Genomic DNA, 20122 nt, shown 5'->3' on the forward strand with positions numbered 1-20122 from the left:
CAGTCAGTTACTGGTGTAATTGAAAGTGCTTTGTCATCGCTTTCAGACAAATACTGATGGATGCGAAGTTGAATGAGGTTTGGGTTTTAGTTATAGGAGTGAGACGGTGTGAGATTTATCACCAGAGGCTTAAGAGCCTACATGGGACCATTAAAGCCCCGCTGCCTTCTACGTGGCCATCAACTGTTCATTATTATTCATTAAAATAGAAAGCCTTTAATATGTCTTGTTTCCCATGTGAAAAAAATAAACATACACATGCGTTTTGGCCTAAAAAAAGCCCCTCTAGGATAATCAAATGTTTGAAGCGATCCTTTTCTCAAAGTTATAGCATTAAAAGTGCAGAAGAATCACAGGCAACAGATCCATTGTTCCCTGCAAATCGTTGTGCTTTTGCACACATGTTCGAAGGCGAGGTCAGAGATGTTAAAAGTGTGCCCTTAACGTATACACATGCTCGAAAAGCCCACCAGTGGTTTACATATTTATATTGTAATTAGGGTGGTCGGCCGACAACCTGCACAACCATTTAATTTCAATTCTGGATCGACATCCACATGCAAAGCGTGGGAGGCGTGCAAGTTCTCATTGTCTCCCATTTATTATAGGCTGCCCCCAGCTGCCTGGGCTGTGAGGGCCCGGATCCTGGCTTACGTCCAGCTCGGCTCTGATCTGGGCCTCTTTGTGATTTGAGGAGTACTGAGCTTCGCTTGGGCTGCTGTCCTAGAGCCATGTTGGAATGCAAGAGCAGCGCTGGAGGAGCAGAGGGAAGTGACCTCACTGTGTGATGCAAGCAACAGCACGGGGCAAGAGTTGCACACCGGGGTCGCCGAGATTATAAATAAAGTAGCGTGCGGTTGCTGTGCTGTTGCTGGGAAATAGTAAAAAGGTGGATGCCAGCGCTCACAGCACAGTTGTAAATGGTGCCCTAGCCTAACACTGGTTCAAGGTTGCCAAGATAGCATGCACCAAATAAAGTCGATTTAACATAAAAATATCTCCCAATTTCTGCATATGCGCGGGTTTTTCTGCTCCGCCGTGGGTCTATTGAGTGAGTTTTCCACTTTTTCATGTCGGCTGGATGATTTTCTTCTTGTTTAATAACTCTGAGGATCGGATCAGGTGGGTCACAAACAAAGGGAGGTTAGCGTCTTCTTAAGTCAAGGGGGGGAAATGAACATAGCTATATTAAAACTACAGTCAAGTACGTGTTTTTCTACCATCGGGCGTTGAAGCGCGTCCGGTGTGATGAGAGGGAGACTGACCTGTCTGAGGCGAGCGTGGATGTGGGTCGTCTTGCGCTGAACAGCAGGAGCAAGGGCGGAACGAAAGGTCAAGACCTTGCCACCGGCACGGATACCTGAGGAGAGACAAAAGAGACTTCACCCTGACGGGAAGCACGGCGCCCAGAGGAACCATCGCATGGCTGCGAGCACCAGCGGAGTGTGAAGCGGCCAGAGCGTAGCCCCGGAGGGAAAAGGAGCGCTTGTTTCGACCACATTACTGCCTGTTTTGGCACCTTTTGGTTCACTTAAAACACGACTGCTGACAGACAATAATCCCGACGTTTTCACCGCAGCTGCCAAAAGCAATTTCAGAGCGATAATACTGAAAATATCTTACAAACAGAAATCAATAGATGCGTTTTTGCCTTTGGGAAAATTAGCATAGTAAACGGACATTAACTTGCAGATGGTAGAATATGAGACATCACCGCGGCTCCTAACAAACAATTGATTAACTTGTATATTCCCTTTGCCCAGCTGTTATTCCGACTGTTTACCATAAATAAAGGACAGGGAGTAGAGAAAGGATCCAGATGCTTTGAGAGCCGCCGAGAGGCAATCTGTCATTGTTCCCAACTAACACTGATGGATGCCGCTTTAAACGGGGACTGGTTTTAGTTAAACATGACAAAGTGAGGGATGACACGCCGTCGGTCACAAAGGTCTGGAGGTCCAGCAACGCCTCAGCGGTTGCCCCCCCCCTTTTTTTTCCGACCGAGACAACCTCTTGTTCATGTATCAGCTGCCAATAAAGCGGAGGAGTCATCAGGACACGCTTTCGGGTCCGTTTGTTTTGCTGAAGTTGACAAATGGAAGGCTGAAGGAAGTGACGCCTCGATAGCAGCCTGTATCATTAAAACATGATCTAGTTTGGGTTTTTTTTTAGCATTTGTGAGCACGACTAACTTCGGGAACTTTGTATTTAAAGCTCCCTTTGATGCTGTCATGAACCACAAGAGGCACCGTTCATTTAAACGCCACAATAAAAACATAAGTAACGGATTTTTTTCTTCTTCTCTGTTTTAGATGCTATTGCTTCCAACAAATCCAGAAGTGGATTTCCTGGTCCGGTAAACCAGTTTCTCAGTGACCCAGAAATATCCAGGGCTGATGTGAAAAACAGATGGTTCCTGCCGCCAGCTGCAGGAGATCATGCACGTGTAGGGGATGACATCAGAGATCTGGAAGGAACGAGCATGTCGGAGTATTCCAGATGCAGGGGGGGGGGGGGGGGTCCACAGAGCAGCACAGGGACAGAATAGAAAGATTCCTGCAAAATTCATCAGCCACCATCAAAAAGAGAAGGAAAAGAAATGTCCTAAAGGTTCTTTTATCTTCTATAGGTCCCCCCACACATTAAAAAGCTCCCCCACTACAAAGGTGGAGATCATCTTCGAAGGTTTTCATGTTTCTCCTTTGAAAGGCAGACGGGATCAGATAGAATCGAAGATAACAAAAATGTACCGAAAACACCTATATTGAAATACGGAATTAAAAGCTGTAAGTCGAACCAGAGCTCGACAACATGACACTGATCACTGATGTGCAAAACTAGCTGACTGGGGATCAGCTGGCAACATTTCCATCCACACGCTTACTTCACATCAGACGACTTGATGTGTTTCATGACATTCTTTATTGGATTTGTTAAAGTTTCCTATTATAACACAAATCACATTATAAAGTTAAGAGCTGAATGTGTTTATGTGCTCACTGACAGCACCTGATCACCGTGTCACCGGAAGTTCCCGTTTGCTAATGCCAGCCTGAACCAGCTGAGGGATCTGTGAAGGTTTCCTAAGATAAAATGCTAAATGCTAATTTTGTTCAAATTTGTTGAAACTACTGAAAGAAAGGGAAATCATTACTAATATAAATATAATCATATAGCGCCACATAACGTCCCATTCAGGTGATATTAAATTATGATGCATCCTAAACAATCCAGATCGGAATCCTGACGTGGTATGATCATGGCTAATGGAAGTCTAGAAGCATAAAAGCTAAAAATCTAAGTTAATTTGTTACTATTCATATCAACTCCTGTCTTTATCGGCCATCAAGCTATTTTCTCATCGCCTTGCTCCAATAAGACTGACTCAAAGCCTTGTGTGTTCATACATACTTCACATTAATACAGCAGCAGAGCTTCTCCGGAGATTCAGGACTTGCCTGGAAGAATCACTTCATTCCAAACAGTCCAAAAATGAAGCTGTTGCCGACGCCCTCGCTCTCAAATCCACTGGCAAAACCGTGATGGTCTCAGAACTCAATTTTCAGTTCCTGTAGATCTCAAAGCAGCTCCGTCCATTGTCGAGAAAAATCACCCTTCTGAGCTTGTTTTTCCATTTGGGAAACGGTTGAGACAAACAGCTCAATAAGTTACAATTAGCGAGGGATGCATTAGTGTCCACAAAGTTTTTCTTTTCCTCCCCCCCACCCTGACAGAAGCACTGGAAGGAAGGTGGAAAACGCTGGGAGGCCGCGCTTGAGGGGCAAAGGGGGGAAAAGACGCAGCGTGACGGCTGTGACGTGACCTTTAGACACCACAATGCTGTGTTAGCAGAGGGTGGAAAGGTGTGTGCACCCCAACACTACCAGAGGAGTGTGTCATTCAGTCATTCGCTGAAGATACACACTAAAATAGCACACACACGCAAAAATGTAGCTAATTTTCTCAAAGCAGATCAAAAAAGACATTTTAACACACAAAATATGACAGAGAGATGTATTTAAATGAGGACCCAATAAATCATGGACACATTTCAATGCTTCATCTTGATATTGGCGTTAAAATTAGCCGGAGCTTTGGCTTCCACAGTGGTTTTCCTGCCAGCAGCTCAACATTAGGCGCATCGAGCAATCTCAGAGGCTGTTTCGGAGAGGCCTCAGCGCTTGGTCGTCTAAAACATCCTCTGGCTGGAATCCCCAGCGGATCACTACAGAGAAGATGGCTTTATAGCAGGCAGCTGAAGAACCGATTTTGACTTTTTTATTAGCTCCAATTGACTCTGTAGGAGAGGTAGGTAATTTAATTAGTAAGGTAATGTACGGGTAATGGGGTTTTAGTGTTCTGAATTTGCAGGACACACACAATAAAGCTGCACTAACAAAGCTGTAACAGGAAGATGATGACTCACTCACATCATTCTGGAATGTGGAGCACAATCCCAACACTTATCAGTTCCCATCAATGGCCAAGCTCTTTTAAGCCATATAAGTTGACACAATTCTTCTAAAATTGTAATGGTTCTACTTTACTACATCTGTTGATTAAGCATGATGAACTGGACCCATGTGATAGTAAGAGCCCAGATCACATGACTCCAATAACCAGGAATGAAATTGGTATAATCTCAAATGAACAATGAGAAGTCCAACCAATGTGTGCTGCTACCTGAGTGTGTCTAAAAAGATGTGTATTACACACTGTTTATATCGGTCAATGGTTCACAAAAAAGTTTTCAGCTGAGTTTAAGGTTCTCTTGCCGTTTTCAGCGCAGTATGGAAGATAGCACGAATGTGGTTCCTGCTTTTTATGCTGCTTTTAAATGCTACAGGAAAACCTCAATTGGTAACATATTTGCAGTAACATGGAGGGATTTTTGGCTGCACAACATTCAGATTTGACATGATTGAAGCACAGCAACAGGGTAGAATCTATCAACAGGGGTGTTACATGTAATCATTTGGGAAGGATGATGTCCAAGGCTAAGCTACGATGCATTGAATCCCATAAACGGACGCCTCTGACGGATTGGAAGTCCATCTTTCTGAGAGGCGATGTTCTCGGAACTTTCCAGGATTTCACATTGCTGACATGAGAAGAATTATCACGTTGTGTTTCCAGCTGATCTTGAACAGACACCTGGTGGTGAAAACATCTGTCGCCAGTTAAAGTGTGATGCTAGCCAAACATTTAAGGCCGTAGATTTTCACACTCTATATAAAGAGGCCTCCTCACACCACTCTCGATGGATGCATTTAGCTTTAAATTTTGAGAGGAAGACATGAATTTCTGTTTCAGAAATCTCGTTTTGTTGTTTTTGTGCAAAAATGGTCAGAAATGAGGGACTTCAGCAATACTGGCTAATGTGACAGCACTGACCATCTACACTGGGTTTAAGGTAAGTGCTCTTCAGAAATAATAGTCATTTAGGTTAAGAATAACTTGTAAAATACCATGTTTGGACAAACTAAAAATGTAGGAAACATTACCAGGCAGCATCCTAAACCAGGCTTTGGCCATCCTTCACTTTCCCTTTGTTTGCAAGGAGTAAACATCTTTACTCCTCTCTGTTGCATTTTAACCTGGAGGTGACAAACTGGGATTCGGCATAATGTCGGTGTTCATGTTACGTTGCCGCTGGGATGTTTGGGGCGTCTAGAATACGACGGAGGCAACGTCGTTTTTCAAAATCTGAGAATAAATCCAGTCGCAAGACGCAATAACAGATCAAGATGTGTGTGACGATGCTGCTGTTGCTCCTTTAATGAGTCCAAGAGGCCGCTGATAGACTTGGCCGCTGCCTGAAGCCAATTGTGCGAGTCAGGCAGCGGAACAGAAGCCTCCCCATGTGGGAAAAAAAAAAGAAGGAGCAGAAAACAGTGGAGTGAGTTTTTAGCAGTCAGCCATCAGACAGGAAGACTCTAGAGGAAACACCAGAAAGCCATTAACTAACCACAGTATTATGGTGATCTATTTGCTGGAATGGGCTACAGACAGCTAATGAACGAGCCTTTACCCCGCCCCACCCTCCATCCGTTGCCCGTCTCACACAGTGTGCAGCGACACACACAGAGAAGCGGCGCTGAAAAAGCGGCTTGTACAAAACAGCGTGACAGATCAATGCCTGATTCCTAAATCAAGGGAAAAGGTTATTCACCGTCTCACTGGGATTCCACTTACTAACCCCCCCTATATCTAAGACACTCCCATACCCATTTAAACCCCAGAAGTCCACCAACAGCTCCCTCCACCCCCCGCATACAACCCCCCTTTAACGACACACATCTCCTAATTAAGAGCATGGCAGCGGGGCTTTTTGTGTCTGTGGGTATGCTTGCAATGGTAGTGTCTGGAGTCTGAAAACAGATCTGATGGACCGGTGCCCTCAGCTCTCCCTGATCAGGCTCCAGCAGGTATCCCCCCACCCCCCCCATGATTGACAGCTCACAGGTCATCCGCCCATCTCTCAGTCTGTTAGAGGGTGGGCGGCAGAGAGATTTGGAATGTCTGGGACCCTGATTGCTTTATTGCTCGCCTGTCAGAACCATTGCACAGCGCTGTGTTATTAGGGCCCGCCATCTCTCACCTTTTAGAGGGTGTCGTGAATCCGCTCTGCATGAAGAATTTGCGAAGGATTCATCCACTCCATTCAAAATCCCCCTTTTTTATGTTTGGCTGAAAGCAAGAAAGCACAGATTTTTCTGGTTTTTTTTCCCATTTTCGCTAAATCTCCTGTATTCGTTTGTCAGATAATGCAACACGGGTGTCTCCAGGGGACGTGTTGGACGGCGCCGCTTTACGCTGAGATGCGGAAGATCTGAGTTTCCATTTGGCAATAATTTATCACAGCAACACACGATGGTCTATAACGTAACAGAGGAATGATTCTGAGAATCTAATCCGAAAGCTCCTTTTTTTTTGCCTTCAATATTCAAATTTTTAAAATGTTTATAGAGACCAGTTGTACAGCAACTTCTTTACTCCTAAACTACTTCGAATTGTCACAATATTATAAATAATACAAAGTCCCACATTTAACATTTGTAGTTGGAAAGATGTGATGTCATTTTCCATCTTTTTAACATTAATATTTAAAAAAGAAATGCTTTATTCACTATCGTGACGTTTGTAAGTAACATTGCCTGAGTGTTAAGAGTCAAAGACCTTGTTCCTTCCTAAGTTGCAGCAAATTTCCCCAAATATGTGCCAATATGAAAGGAATGTGAGAGCATGGAATGATATAATATTAAAGGGATGCCCTGATACCACGGAGAGAGGACGCCTGCCTGCCGCACACGCCTCTGCAGGAATCCTTCGCTGATTTTATCCCTGTTATTCCCTCAGCTCAGATGACAGACTTGCATGTTGTTGAAGGTCATCAGAGCAGTACCTCCTGTTCCCCTGGAGCCCAGGTGATGGCCAGGCCACATCCCCAAGTGCACTTGCTGCTCCGGGGCCAAGGCGGAGTGGAGCCCACTGGGGTGCCGTGTCATCGTCTCCATGGAGATGAGGCGAAAGGCTGGCCGCGACACAGGCTCGCACCTTTATGGTCAGCGACTCTGCGTCTCTGAGGGGCCCTCCCTGCCTAACAGCAATCTCGCGCAAGTTGTGATCTCCCCCAACTCCCACCCCAAACCCATTCACTGCCTCTCTCTTTGTTGTCTCCTTTAAAGCCTGAGCGAGAGCAAAGGCAGACAACAGTCCACCTCTTTTTGTCTTGGCAGTGCTACTGTTCTGAGGCCTGCTGGGAACAGTGGTGAGATGTGAGATTAGACCCTCAAGTCCGGGCAGGACCTGAGAGGGGATGTACCGCAGAGGGACTGCCCACTCCGCTCAGACTCTGCTGTGGTTTTTTTATCCGAGGGTGTGAAAGCTCCATTCCCAAAAGCGCTCTCCTTTCAGATCCTCACGCTATCGGCTGCAGGAAAAAAAGAAAATCTCAACACTCTCCCTTCAGAAACCCCGATAATCTACGCTATCGTACCTCTTATGAGTGATGGCGCCTGAAAGACAGACACATATACTTTCAAATGTAAATGCAGGCTCATATTAGTGATCATATCGATTTTTAAACCGTCACAGTTTCTTATTGTGTAAGAGTGTCCTAATCTGAAATGTGAATGATAACCTCTTCATCATTTTACCCCTTGAGTGTTCTTACTGGAAGCCATATTGATTTTGTTAGTCTGAGAGTCCTTGCAATGCCTGGCCTTTACCTCAGGGACAAATCTAATTGTTTATCTCTGGACCAGACTTCTGCTTTTACTCCCTTCTGTCTCATTATGTGCCAAGATTTGTCAAGTCAAGTCTCTCCACACTCTCAAATCTCGCTTTACAACATGTCGTTCTGCAGAACACTACAGATGGCTTACTTATCAACAGACCCTCCCACATGGAATGTTACAGACATGACAGCGCAACACACTTGCAAAAATATACACAAACTGACATACAATATAATCACACTCTGGAGACGCGAGTGCACGCACCGACACACAGAGCAAGAGTCGATTCTTTTAAAGAAACCCCGGTGCCTTTGTGTGCTGCCTCACAGAAAACACACAGTAGTGTCCCAATAGTTGCTACCATCGATGGTGCTAAATTTGCTAATATTTTCAGAGCCGAGCAAAATACCGACCGCGCTTGGATCTAGTCAAAAGTTAAAGGAAAGTAAAAATGTTCCACTGGGCTTGGGCATTGTAGCAGACTAATTCAGCCGTGAGTATCAGAGGATGAATGGCAGAGGCTGCTTAATACCTCATTGCAATCCATGTTATGCCCAATTTATTAATCACTCCACAATGCAAGTGCATCTTTGATAAGGTAAATACATCAACTTTGGGCGACAAACAGCGTTGATGATAGCATAAATAGCTCTCAGGGCATTTTACACATATCAAGTGAGTACAGATAGATTTTTTAAATGAGCAAATTTAGTCTTTTTATCATCTCGCCCTTTTACCAAGTCTACCAGCTCTTTTAGGCCATTGGAAGCCCTTGGTCAGGTTTTATCACCGAGTTAACTCCAACGAAGGAGGCCAGATCGATAAGCACATTCTCAGAAAGGAGCGGGAGCACAGAGAGTTGGAGGCACTGAGGAGAGAGGCGCGAGAGGCAGGGAGCAATCAGAGAGCTGTGGATGTGTGTGCCTTCAGGAGCGGATCGATGCTCTGACAGGAGCTTCGCTTTGTTCTCACACAGCGCTCAGATGTTAGGCGTGCTTAACATGATTGCTTAAAGGTTTTTGTTTGCCTACTTTGGTTTGGTTTGTCATTTTCTTCCACTTATTCTTGGCTATTCTCCCCTGTTTGTTATTAAGTGAGATCGGGGTTGGCTAATTGAGTTAGGCGGATATGTTTCTGTTTTGTTTTTAATTTGCAGGATTTTTAGATTGAATCTCCCCCAAACCCCCAACTTTTTCAATGTTGACAGAGTCGGGAAAACGCGCCAATTTTGGTTACGACAAAGTACCACATTCCCTGAGACAATCTCGGTCAGCTTCCAGCCTTTCTCTAATTCCATGGAACGCTTCATTAATACAAAACTGCATTCTGCAGCCGCGCGCCACATGGCCACCCAAACTGAGTTAAGCACTTTGCCTCACTAAATACTTCTAACAAGAACTCGAGGTTGTGCCTCTCTCCCGAGAGAAAGGTGCTAGCCGCAAAGGACAAGTAGGTGTCAATAGATCTGCTCTCAGCGCCTATGGGACGTTGAGACGCATGAGCTCTTTTCCAAGACTTAATAAGATAGCACAGATGCGCCGTTGTCTGAGCCCAGGCCTGCGTCTCATTGTACTTTGGCCTCCCAGCCCTGCCACTCCGAGACCTCTATTGCATTGGCTGCATGAGAGGGTCTCATTAGGACAGGCAAACGAAAACCGGGGTCAAGGTATATAAAGGTAGTCACAGCTAAGGAGCATGCCTCCAAGATGAGCTGGGAGCTCCACCAAGGCTTGGGGCCACCCCGGCGGACCTCTGGCCTACCCTGTCCTGACCTCCAATATCTACCATTATTTGATGAAGCAGGGCTTGATAATTATTTTTGCGTGGTTAAAGAAAGGGGCACAGTGTGAACAGAGTGTCTCACTCAAAGGGAAGGGATAGTAGAGGATGACAGAAAAAAAGAAAAAACTAACAAAAAAAAGATCAAAAGCGGGCCTTTCGCTTTTCATGCCTCACAGGCTCCAAAGAGGATAAGGAACAATTGGGCCCTCGGTATCCTGTCCTCTCTGGCAATTAGACTCAGCTGATGAAGTGAAAGGGATGAATGGCAGGGTTCAAGGCCTTCTCTGAGATTCACACAACAGGCTGTGTCTTTACCTTCTCCTCCTTTCTCTTCATCACCCGCTGGAGTGACAGAAACACAGCTGAAATATCTCCAGATGACGGACACGTGACCCAAGGTGCCAAATATGAAGCGCCGGGCCTGACGAGGAAGAAAGGGATGAGTGAGTCGCGAACTGTGGGCGCCCAAAGACGACGCCCAAAACACCGCCCCGTGATTTCATCCTCCCGGAGTGACATCCAGAGCTTTAAAAATCCGCATGAATGCACCCGGCAGGTGTTGAAATGCACCTGATGGTCAGGATTTAATGCCGAGTTGGTCACCCAAAACAAACCCCGCAGCAACCATGTATTAGAAAAAATGAAATAAATAGGAAATAAAACAGGTTTTATTCACTGAGGAAACCTACAAACAAAGAAAAAATGAAGACCAAATGAAAGTGTTGACAGGCTAATTATTAAATGCATCCCATCAGGTTGAACTGAAATCCGATCTCTTCATATTCCCACTTAATGCAGTCCATTTCTCAACGGCAGGACATCAATTATTTATTAAACTGCAGCATTAATACTTTAACATGGCGGCGAGTTCTCTGAGTAAATTTTAATCTGACACCAAAGTGCAGCAGTTCGATCTTTTTTTTTTTTTAAATCTCAGGGACTGCAATGAAAAATAAATATAGCTTCAGGAGTAGCGGGTAGCTTGGAAACGTCGCGCCGGCACCCGCTCTGATATAATTATGCAAATCTACTCAATTCAAATGGGGAAAATGTGCTGTTTCCACAGTAAAGTCGAACATCGGTGTAGATTTAAGCCGCTCCAACAGGAGAAGCTTGAAAAAAACCTGCTGACACCAAGTTGTCATATAGTTCACAGGAAATTCCTTACAGTGCCCGTGCCTGTAAATGGGCCCCTGGGAGCCTGGAACGATGCTGCCACACTGCACTAAAACCTTAAGATGATTAGTGATATTCTTAAAACCTCACCCACTGATAATGTGTTTAAAGCAGCGATACAGCTTTTCTGAGCTTTGAGTTCAAAGTCTAAGAAGCATGGGGTCAGAATGCCAATGGGCTAAACAAAGAGTAGCCAAAATGGGCTTTGGAGGATTTGAAACTCAGGCCTCTGGACCCCTTTGATCAAAACTGAGCCATGGCTACACAGAGACTGAGTATCAACTGCCTGGGACGGCATTCCAAACAGCCCCCCCCACCCCCTTAAACAAAAAAAGATACCGACTCTTAGATGATTTAAACCCCAGATCGAGAAGATGTTAATAACATGCAAAAATGAAACCAGAAGGGAAAGCTGATGTTTTCACAAGTACTGTCCTAACTGTGTGAACATCCAAGTGGCTGATTAGCTCTGTCGCCAGTCTCTGTTCTGTTCTAGTCAAACACTCCAGAAGTGGTCTGAATACACACTGAAAGTGATTTTTTTCTCAATTAAATCTTGTAATAATGATTTTAGTTTGTGCTGCAGGTTGCCATGGAGATGACCTCTGTTACCTTGGGAATTACATCTATCATATGCAGTCTTTCCTGTATCTCTCAGGTGCTATATATGTCATTTTACATGGACTAAGACATCTTTCATGATATGCATATGCTCTTTTAATGTATAGCTATAACACATACAATTATATAGTTTTCCATATACTCTCCAGTCCTAAATATTACCTAATTGAGGCCCCGGCTCCCAGAATAGCCGGACTACATAAGATATGTCGATAACAATGCGTTTTCCTTTGTAGCCAAGTCTGACAGATAAAAATAATCTCAATTCATAGTCAATCAGAAACTCAATTAAACATGTTTATTATCGTCCTGTCGGTTACGGCAAAACACCTCCAGGCTTCTCCATCAACAACTGATTAGTGGTGGAGACAGCCCCGCTGACGACCAGAACGTATGACGGAGAATTTAAATTAGCATGTGTGAATACTTCCACATGGCACTGACAGTCCGTTCATATTTAAAGCCGCTACCACGTTTCCAGCCCTCACGTATGGAGTAACACAGCATCCACGGTCGAGATGATTCCCATGCAGCATCAGGCACAACACGCATACAACATATGTCATATCAGAGCCACACGTGTGTGGCAGCATGTCGGGATATGCCTGAACCCAACACAATGAGTATCTCCGCCTTCAGCTGTATAAGACAATCAGATGTAGATTAGGTGGCATTCATTCAGTTTTTTTTAAGGGATGCAAATTAAGGGTACAGCAAAATGTCTAGATGATATCTATATAAAGAGCTTTGCCCTATTTTCATGGGAATAAATGCTCAAATATATATTTCCTGCATTGCACAACAGAATTTGTGCCCTGGTCTAAAGCAGAACTGTAATATTATGCTCCCAACCGATAATTAACGTGCTCTTCCTGTTAATATTCGTCACCATCGAAAAACAAAAATCCTCTCTGAAATATCACCTCTGCCAGATCTTTGCTGATGACACAAAAAGACAGCAATATAATGGCCATCTTGTTTTAATTGTTCGAAATTTATCTCGCCTTTTTCTTTTCTCCCTCTCTTTTTTTTTTTTTTTTTGAAGGTGACAGGGCCATTACTCCACAGTCACCACTTATCAGCGGTATCAGAGAGGATTAATGGTTTCACTTGTGCTAGTAAGAAATGTTAAAGTTGTCCCGATTATCAGTGCAAGAAAAAGAATGGTTATTTGTCATTGTGTTGGGCGGCGAGAGGGACTAATCCAACAAAGCATTGCATTAAGAACGTGATTAACCCTTTCCAGGGAAACTGAAGGGTGTGTGTGTGTGTGTGTGTGTGTGTGTGTGTAAGCTGGACAGTTCCATGACGCCAGAGTTGACAAAAGTGAATATTTTCTGCTCCAAAATGCTCAACAGCTGCATAATTGAGCAGAACTTAACTGTGATATTCCCTCTATTTTCCTCCTTTAATACTCCACCGGAACAAATAATCCTAAGCGTTAAAATCTAGAGATGGTGAGTGAAACTTGAGGGCAATCAGCACGTCTTTGTTCATAAAAGAGAACTATTGTACTCCAAAATGCTAATTTCCACCAAATATTAGACTAGAACAACACTCAATCATCAGCAAACTGAGGATTCTGGTGCTGAAAGCTAAATCGAGTCTTACATGCTGCCACAACAGCAATTACCACCACCACAAGCTGCCGTGCTACATATTTAACACATTTTCCTCATGAAGGATTGTTTTCCAGCCGTGCAGTCCCTAAAGCTTTTGTGCCGGCCGTGCAGCCTCGTCTCTGCTCTGCTAATCTGCTACATTATTTTCCTTGTCTGTCACCTTTATAGTATCTATTAGCCACTCTCTGCTATCTGTTTGTGGGGGCATTTTCTCTTCCCTTTCCCCATGAATGTTTTATATATTGGAGGGAGAATGATTGTTCTTTGCAATGAGGCCAGCGCGTTGGCCTCAGTAAGACAAATTGCTCCAGAACGTCTAAATGGCAGTCAATGATAACTCATTGTAAGGAGAGTAAGTGACTTCCAATGGAGTGGATAGGGGGACAGAGAATAATGGCGGAGCACAGGTGAAAAATAGATGTTTGGCTGGGTGTAATTACTCCATTAGGGGGCTCTCTGTTAATCTACCACACCAACAGCAAGTGTTTTTACAGCGATGAGGGGGTGACGGGCAGAAATGACTGCTACTGGACAGAAGAGGAGCCCCTCCGCCTCCCCCCAATCACAACACATGCCATCGAGTGTTTACTAATGGACAAATGTGCTCCCTGTCAGCGCAGCATCCCACTGGCTACTCCAGCCTAAGTAAGTGCGGCGATAGATGTATTGACGGAAGTCGTCACCGGGCTGACAGATTAATTACCTGAACGCCGTCGACTACAGCGAGACGGAACGACTGTGAGACGGTTTATTGTGGAAAAACTGGGTTACTTTATCTTTTCTTTTTTTTAAGTGTGATGGGGGACAAAGGCAACCCCACCCGCTGGAAATCAACACCCCCAGACAAACATAATGATAACAATTTTTTGACCATTTGGTGTCTGCTGCATCCGCCCGTGGCAATCCAGACAAAAAGCAGCCCGAGAAAAAAAATAAAATAAAAAAACCTGCTCCAATATGGTCTTAAGAGTTTATTCTGACCACACAATCTGTTTTCTTAAGTCAACTTTTAAAACAGCGCTATGAGCAGTGCCCACAGCTCTATCACTGAAGCTCGGCTTGACCCCGCATTCACCTTTATGCTATCTCCCATCTGTTTAGGTTCCACCCTAGAATCCATCCCAGTTGGCTGTAGGCCCACTTTGCATTGGGCTTCCTCAGTGGAACCCTAAACAAAACCCTGTAGGAGCAAAAAAAAAAAAAGACTCTTGTGCTTGGCCTACTTCAGAGAAATTTCTGTTCGCATTTATTCTGCCGCTCGGACTCGTCTGGCGGTTCGTAAAATGTGGAGCAAATGAAAGAAGCCAGCCTATAAAAATCAGATCTGCTGCAATATTGTTATATTTGGAGGAGCATATTGCCAATAGCAAGAGGCTAAATGCGTCTATTTTGCCTAAAAAGAAAACTGATATTTTAAGAACTGTAATGAGGAATAAGGTTCATTCTTTAGATTTATTGTTTTTTTAAAAGTTTGGCTTTAATGGAACGTTAATATATGCTTTTTTTTTTTAATTCTTTATTTCTGAAATTGTGTTTTTCTTGATATCCTTCAAGTATCCCTCTGTTGCAGCGTTGCACAGTTCCTGGTTGTGGGACAAATAAAGGAATATCCTCTCTTAATTTGCACATTTGCCTACATCCATGGTTGAAGCGACTGATACAGTTCATCACAGAGCTAGAGTGACCTTCCACTTACACACACACACACACACACACACACACACACATAGATCTTTCAGCAGGCAGGTGCACATGGCTCAACACATAAAGCTACAGATGGGGGGGCACAAGACGTCCAGCTGCACAATTTCCAGTGCCCCAAAAGCTACAGGTTGCGGTGAGAGGACTTCAAATGCTAAGGACAGTGAGAGGTGCCATTATCTCTCCGCGCTGAAAACGAGCACGGTGACCCGATTAAAGGGAGAATTTCTGGGTCACGGTCTTGTTTTTCAGTGCTTAATTTGTCTATCGACGCTGACACGGTCCGCGCCTCGCACCTACCTGTAATATTATCTTTCTAGAAGTCGCCGTGCAGACAGAGGGGCCCTCGTCACTGTAACCCGACCCGGAGAGCGGGGGAGGGAGGGGGGAGGGGGGGGGGTTGCCTGCAGCGTGCTGCGGGGAGGAAGCGCCGGTGCCGCGGATGATGCGGGCTGCGGCGCCGCTTAGTGGACGCTCCGGTTCCTGCCTCGTCGGCAGCCTCCCGGGCGTGTTCCAGCTTTATTTCCTTCTCCAAAGTTAAGTGGTCGCACCCATCGGTTTACTCTGGGCATTTCACCGCCTTATTCCCTCATCCATTTTATTTATTCAGAATAAAATCAAAAGCGCAGCACACAATTGTTAAATTAAATATTTCATCTTGCGGCTAATTACCTGATCACAAGTCGATTTAACTATTATTCCCGTTTCACACGCCCGTGCATATTTTAATTACTGTGTACACTTCACGCTGCGTGTTATTTAATCACCAACAGCATGCACAGACAAAATAATCTGCTTTCACAAATGTATCACTTTATAAGGTTTTGTGCATTTGCTCAACAAAATTTTTTATTAAAAAATAAATAAATAATAATAATAATAAAAATCCAATAAATTCTCTTCCGTTGCTGCAGGGTCAACATGTGCACACACACGTTTGGGATTTTTATTTTTTATTTTTTAGATTGGAACAATGTCACTCATAAACAGGGCGCGTTTATTGCTTATTTTGGTGGCCTCCGGTGAGCAGCAGCAACAAACAAGTTCATGGTATCTGTGCTCCAGCCTTCTCAGGGCTCCCTTTGCATCAGGCACGTTGCCCTTCATCTCATGCTAATGTCGTACACAAAAAAAAAGATATCTAGCTTTAAAGACGTGGCACGCAGTTAAAAAAGGTGTTTGAAGACATAAATGTGACAGAAGACTTCAAGAGGAAAGCCCAAGACTGGCAGCCTGAAGATGAGTGAGAGGCGGACAGGCAACATGTTTTCTCCCATCCAGAGGGATATTCTGTGGCCAGGCTTGATTATTAGAGATGAAGGACAGCCTGAGAGGATGTGGGATTGTTAAATCCTTGAATCCTTTCACCAAAGCACTCCCACCGCCGCCACCTCCCTCCATAATATTCCTCCACTCCATCTCTGCGCATTTATAGTCCACCCTTGATTTTCTTTTTAAGGCAGAGTACGATCCAGATTCCCTGATGATATGCAAAAACCGAACAGGGATATGGAAATACAAAAATGCGTCCTGATATAATCTACTGCTTTATATTAAAGAAAACAAAGCAGACCTTGTGCTGCATGACTCAATTTCCATTGTTGGCAAGGATTCAGAAGCTCATCCGAGCGCTAACAAATCACTACAGTATGTAGACAGCACTTCAACTGTCTATGGTGTTATGTGAAACCCTGGCTGTGGATTCAAAACCTCTGCTCCCTTTGCTGTGAGAGGCTGCGCTTCATTTGGTGCCCTGTCCATTATTGCCAGCATATTTGAAAAGTGCTAAGCCTTGAAACGAGTCCCATATTATTTCAGGCCGGGCTGAATATTTCACGGCGGGAGGCAGAAAATGAGACCTTCTCTCAAGAGACTGCCTGTGGTGCATTCTACTTGGTGCAGCAATCGGAAGGTCTCATACTGTGCAAAACACACTCGAACAAACAATTATATATTTATCTGCCACACTTGTGAGATTTTTCTATTTTCTCGACACTTTTTTTCCTTCTTCTGTGTGGGGGAAATTGAAAAGAACTGAATAAAATATGAAGGGGAGTGTAAATCCGGACAGTGTGCTGTGTTCCTCCTGCTAAGATTGGCACCGGACGCGCACGTCAGCATACAGTGAGTGATCAGCCACCCGTAAAATAAGGTGCTTTATCACCGGGAGCGGGAACACATTCCTGGAAAACCGGAGATCTCTTTTGAATTTCACCCAGAGTAAAACAGCAGCGGGCTAAAAACAGAAAACGAGCCGGATTGATTCTCGAATGGCCAGCGCCTGCTTGAAATTAGATCGGGGAGGTCTTGCGAGATTAGCTGATGACACAGCCTGTGTTCTGGTGCACGGTGGCACGAATGTGGCGCAGAAGGGAGGGTGGTCTGGAAACAAAGCTGCCTTTTGACTGACGGGACGCTGCTGAGGAAGAGCCAGTAGCTGAAGCGCTCACAGGCACATGGCAGAAGCAGCAAAGTTCCCGCCCGCTAACTCTGTTATTGTTGTTGCTACATTGTGAGGTTACGTTAGAGCCCAGCCAGATAGGCATCGCGGCGAAAACAGCCGTGGATTTGATTTTTTTTATTCAACAGAACATATTTCCCCCATTGACATTTGATTTTGATGAACCGCCGCTGCTATTTAAATGTGGCATATGAAATAACGCTTAATTTCCCGTTCCATAATACGGAAGAAACGCTGCTCTATTTGCACCTAAAAGTACGTTTTGCTCGGAGAAAAAGTCAAACAACAAAGCTCCGCTTAATCATTGGACCTTCAGCCGGCGCTGACCTTTGGGGAGGATCCGTATCTCTGTTCCTGGAAGAAATGATGTGGATGGCAAGCAGTTGTGTCCTTTGTGTTTCGCAAAGATACCGAGTGTTTGAAGTGTTAACAGTGACACTGAGCCTGTGGGCCGAGCAGGGGAAGGAAGCATGTCGCACAATAGGATGGGACTTGGATCTCCGCGTCCCCCTTTCCGACCTCTGACCCTTGCTGGTTTTCTAGGTTGCCACAGTCTCGGCTTCTCAGGGGCAGTGTCTGCCTCGATCACGTCACCATAAATGAATCGCGTTATTTAGCTAACTAGTCCTGCGATTCTACCATTTTATAAATCATCTCTTATTTCTTTAGGTTTAACGCTGGATGCGTTGATGCCAGGGTCAAATCTGAAACACCGTCTTTAAAAATCACGTTCAAAAAAGGAGAAATTCCGCCTTTGTTGGGGGGGTTTCAGTTTCCAGCCAAGCTTTTATCCCTCTCATGGCGACTTCTGGAGCCCCGGCCATCTAACAGGCATTTGCTGTCATGGAAATGACCTTTGTTAATGAATCTTTGAATTTTGGTTGACAATGTTTTCGTGTGATCCCTCCATATTATATGCCTCCAGTAGCTTGGCTGACATAATCCATTGAGGCCACACATAAAACAGAGTGCCATCTGCACCTGGAGCATGACTATCAGCGCACCCCCCCACCACCACCACAGTGCCTTTGCCTGAGCTTCCTCCCGCCTGTGTGTAGCCTGACCCCGCTCTTCCGGTTCCAGGCAACAGAAGCCGAACCAAAGGCAGCTTTCAAGGGGGACTGCCTGCTCGAATCAAGTCAGGGGCCTTTTTAGAATCGGTTCAGAGATCATAGCAAGTTGAAGTCAGGAACGAAGATGACCCTCTCCTCGAGGCTTGATCGGATCTTGGCCCAGTCAAACCCAGCGGGCTCCGGTCTCTGGACAGCTACGTCTCTGCAGGCTTTGACTCTGTGATAGCGCGAATGAAAGAGGGCACCGAGAGAGCAGCAGTTCCGATGTGTCAGGCTCAATGTCCTGGCAGCCTCGCAGAGCAAAGTGGGTAAAGCAAAGGACACAGCCAGCAGGCACGGGGCTGGGCCAAGACCCCTATATCGTGTGACATGTCATCTAATGGCTGTCCTTTTGCTTTAATTTTTCTCGTCGGAGACAAGTTGGGGGCCAGTGACAAGAATCTCAGTGTGTAAGTTACTGTAAATAGGCTCATTCAGAACGGTGTCTTAGCTTATAGATGCTACACAGTCTCAGTCTCAACTGCTCCATCCATCAGCCCAACTCCGGTCACACCGGGGGCTTCGAACAAGGCTTGTAACGGCACCTCTGGCATCATTTCTCACCGTAGGGCTCCTCACTGAATGTCAACACTATTTCTGGCACGCGTAGATTAGGCCAGGCTCGTCAATGTAATGTGTTCACCCACATCAAACGCATTGTTGTTGTTTTTACGATGCTTAATCAGTCTTTATTTCCACACATTCATGAGAGATTCAACGTTATGTGAGCTCTTTCTGGCTTTGTGTCGTCCACAGCCGGAAAACTTTGGATTTTTTTTTTTTTTTTAACCACACATAGCTACAAATCTAGCGAGCGAGCCAGTTTGGTCTTGTTGACTCACAGGCTTATTCACCCTGTGCTCCTAACCCTTCTCTACTTGACCCGGTTCCCCCCCCCACACTCCCACCTCCACAGATCTCAGCATTCATTAAGATTATGTATTTACTTTAAGCCTGCCGCCTCTTTGCATAATGGCAGGCAGGTTCCCCCGGCTGGCACAGTGTGTTTCGAGCACTCGACGAGGATAGGACTGAATTTTAAACGCGCCGTGTCTTGCCTCTGAGTTGACCTTGCACAAAAAGCCCAGTGATCTCATTCCTCGCTTCAGTAGAAAGCTGCTGATTCTCTCTGTTTGAGTGTTGCTCCTGTAAGAAAGGAGTCCTGCACGGCCTGCATATCACTGCGGGCTACTCCTTCCACTCTCTTTTCACAGGAGGACAGGGAAAATGGCTCAATTCATAATGCTTTGAAATGTAAATCTGGGTTAATTTCCCTCTCCAAAGGAAGTAATTTACCAACAGAGAATATAATCCATCTCAGCACAAGCAAGGAGAGCGGGCCATTTTAAACTTCACTGGCTCAACTTGTCTTTTTTTTTTTTCATCTAATGACGGTAAACATGATAA

General features: G+C 44.9%; 1 long non-coding RNA gene across 2 annotated transcripts in view; it reads right to left on the reverse strand.

Annotated features, from left to right (window-relative positions):
- The window catches only part of LOC115251035 (uncharacterized), a 56050-nt gene extending 40540 nt beyond the window's left edge, over positions 1–15510 (reverse strand). For both annotated transcript variants that reach the window (XR_003889589.1, XR_003889590.1), the window contains exons 1-2: positions 15443–15510; positions 1266–1360 (exon numbers count right to left, since the gene is read on the reverse strand). This is a non-coding gene — a long non-coding RNA (uncharacterized lncRNA). The remainder of the gene's footprint in view (positions 1–1265; positions 1361–15442) is intronic.
- Between the last annotated feature and the right edge of the window lie 4612 nt (positions 15511–20122).

Source organism: Takifugu rubripes, chromosome 9, assembly GCF_901000725.2.
Source record: "Takifugu rubripes chromosome 9, fTakRub1.2, whole genome shotgun sequence".
NCBI classification, from domain to species: Eukaryota; Metazoa; Chordata; class Actinopteri; order Tetraodontiformes; family Tetraodontidae; genus Takifugu; species Takifugu rubripes.